Below are 3,448 nucleotides of genomic sequence, written 5' to 3' on the forward strand. Positions count from 1 at the left end.
AAAGTAAACCAGGCTGAATTCAAAAGTGCATTCGACTTTTCACATCATTGAAATAAGTGACTCAATTCAAACCAATCCTCAACGGTTTAAACTCAGATTTTAAATCTTTAAAGAATTAACTTTAAAACATTACATTTCATAAAGCCGCACAACAATTCAGCCAAACCAACATCCATAATCATTCGAGTCAATCAAATAATACATAAGGCAATTTCAATCACCAAATACACAATATCTCACATCAGTATCCATATGTAATAATTCCAATACATAAAACATAGTTTTTGGAAAGCGCCCCTACCTCAAAACGCAAATTCCATAACCCAAACGTCTCACAGAGTCCTTTACGCCTTAATCCGAAATCAACAACCAAAATCCCGGCTCCGCTTGTTTTTCGCAATAGACGAAACAGCCTCAACGCCACATATAAGCTCGATTACTACTTTTTAACACATAAATATCGCGGAAATCTTAAAACTCATAACTGAAAACAAATGGCGAGGATTCCGAGGTAAAAACACTTACTGAAATAAAAGGAATGGCACAGCAGCCTCTGCAACACTTATGCGACACGCAAACATCGGAACTCAAACCTACATTACCAAGCTTCAAGGTCTTTAACCAAACACAACCAAACACTAAAGCAGGGGTTTTTCGGAACGAGAAATACTCACTGAATTAGCAAAACGAAGCAGCCGCAACTCCAAATCGACCCGGCAGCGGCTCCGTCAATAACCCCAAGTGACAATCGCGAGCAAAAACCCCGGTGACGGCAACTGTAATAACCACGCGGCATTAACAACCCTTCCAGAATTCCAGAAGAACAGAAACCAAACTCAGAACTTTTACCGGCGGTGGAACACGGTGGAAGCAGGGTCTCAAGTGGCAGAAGCTCAGCCCAGAGCTTCGACGGTCAGAAACACAGAGGCGCAGCTTCACAGCAACACCTGCGGCGACCAGAATCCTTGTCCGGTAGCAGTGAGACCCCCAATAGCGCAGGCGCAGCTCACTCTTCTCCATAGCACAGCGGCGGTGATGGTTTGACAGCAAGTTCATGGCGTCACAGGGAGCTTCGGCGGCGGCAAATCGGTGGCGACGTGGTAGTGTGACGACGATGGCTTCACAGACGAGACTAGGCACGACGGTTCCAGGCCCTTAGCCCCCTTCTCACTCGCGTACCCTCTCTCCCCGTGTCTCAGATTTGACGGGTCAACAGAGGTGGAGGCGACGTGAGCTCCCTCTCGTCTTTGCGATTCTCCTCAGGCGACGGAACGGGTGCTGGATGGCAGAACCGCGACTAGGCAGGGCGAAAGGCGTGGCTTCGACGGCGGAGCTCCTCACGTGCGGCAGAGCGCGACGGCAATAAAGCCTCATCTCCCTCCTTCGCGTCTCTCTCCTCTCCTGGCGACAGCAACAACGACGGCATTTCTCGTCGGCACCGCACCATCCCTCTTCTCCGATTCCCCTTCCCCAGTTCCCTCTGATTCCTCAACTTCTCTCTCTGTTCTATTTCATGAATGCCGCTGATTTTGGAAGAGGCAATAGGATTAGGGTTTCGGCGGCTAACTGGTAGGGAATTAGGGTTTCAATTTTTTTTTAAAATTAGGGTTAGGGGCATTTTAGTAATTTCAAATAAAATTGAGAAAAATATAGTAATTAGAAATAAATTCTAATCCAACAATAATAATGTATAAAAATACTATTTGATCATCAATTTCACAAATTATTTTCCATAAAATGCCCAAATCAAAATAATTAGAAATAATATAATTAAATCATTTATTTTCCAAAGCAGTAGTATTAATATTTAAAATATTAATTATTTAATCCAAACCATATAGAAATCTTTATTATTTCACAACTACCAACTTTATAATTTGAATATATAAAATAATCCAATAATTATAAAATTGGATAATAACTATAACTTATTTCAAATTCAATAAATCAAAACTTGCTTTAATTATCTTTTATAAGACAATTTCTGAAATTAAAGCTACATAAATACTGAATTTGAAATTAGCTCATGATAGCTCTCTTTCAAAAGCTCTGGGTCTTACAAAGATAAGAAAAAAAAGAATGACAAAAGAGCTATTAAAGCAAATTAAACTCAATTCAACATCCATAGAAAAATAAGGAAAAAGGAAACATAAGCAAACACAAAAAAAAGCAAGAAACATAATCATGTAAGTAAAAGAGAAACTAAGTAAAGCAACAAAAAGTATCTAACTAGAAGAAATAATGCAAAGAAAATGAAAGAAAAGAAATAAAAGAAGTGAAACCTTGAGAAGTATAAAGAAATAAGGTTGAGTCTTCTTTTGTGAAGATGAGAAAGAAGATAGGAGAAGTGTAGTGCCACCGGAAGAGGTGGTTGTCACCGGTGAGTGGCCGGAGACAAGGATGTGGATTGTGGAAGAAGAAGAAGAAGAGGGGTGTGATGGAGGAAGAAGAAAAGGGGAATTAAGAAAGAAAAGGGGTTGAGAAGTGGGAAACAGAACAGGGCGCGAAGTTATAAAACTGCTTCGCGCAACCGGCACGCGCGCGCACAGTGCGCTGGCGCGTCGGTGAGGGTGTTAGCAAGGGACGCGTGCGCGGCGGTGGCGTGCATGCACGAGGGGAGTTGTGCCTCTGGCACAGAAGTGGCACAAAGTTAGCATAAGTCTCTGGATTTTGTACCAGAGTTGGTGAATGGCGCAGGCGCGCGGATGCACACCTTGCGCGGACGCGTGCTTGCGAGATTTCGCGGATGGCACGGGTGCGCACAACGCACAAACGCGTCAATTCTGGCATCAGGTTGGCCCAAATATGGCACAACTCTCTGGTTTTTGTACCAGGGAATCCAGATGTCGCCATCGGCGCGCGCGCACAGTGCACTTGCGCGTCGATGGTAAAATTGCAATGGCGCGCGCAGGCGGCAAGTACGCGGACGCGTGAGTGCCTGGCGCGAGTTGGGCACGAAATGGACATAACTTTCGGGTATTTGGCCCAAGAGGTGGAATTACGCCACCGGTGCGCGCGCGCACAGTGCGCTGGCGCGTTGGTGCTCATTTTTCATTCTTCTATCTCTTTTTTCTTTTTCAGTATAACAAGACCTATTCTAACACATTCTTGGTAGGTGCTTAAGCTAGTAGCCAAAGAGAATTCTTCACAATATCATGCACAATCCAAAACATAGCATTCTCCCTACTTCACTACTTCATCCATACCAAAAATGAGGAAAACTACATTAACATTCTAACTATTCAACAAGAAGAATAAAAGTAACATTCCTATACAATCAATCAATCATCAAGAAATCACAAAATTCACAAGAATTTAAGGTTACAAACAAGATGGTATAAACAAGGAAGATCTTACCACGGTGGAGTGCCTCCCACCTAGCACTTTTCTTTAACGTCCTTAAGTTGGACGGTCCTTTTCTTAAGCTTCTTGTCTCCTTGGTGCATCC

At 43.2% G+C, this 3,448-nt stretch overlaps 1 long non-coding RNA gene across 1 annotated transcript; it reads right to left on the bottom strand.

Annotated features, from left to right (window-relative positions):
* Positions 1-555: 555 nt before the first annotated feature.
* Positions 556-893, bottom strand: LOC148546265 (uncharacterized). Its single transcript, XR_015899363.1, has 3 exons — positions 850-893; positions 675-776; positions 556-593 (listed from the first exon to the last, which is right to left on the bottom strand). It is a non-coding gene; the product is annotated as an uncharacterized LOC148546265 (long non-coding RNA).
* Between the last annotated feature and the right edge of the window lie 2,555 nt (positions 894-3,448).

The sequence above is a fragment of the Arachis ipaensis genome, chromosome B9 (genome assembly GCF_059453495.1).
Source record: "Arachis ipaensis isolate K30076 ecotype BB chromosome B9, ASM5945349v1, whole genome shotgun sequence".
Taxonomy (NCBI): domain Eukaryota; kingdom Viridiplantae; phylum Streptophyta; class Magnoliopsida; order Fabales; family Fabaceae; genus Arachis; species Arachis ipaensis.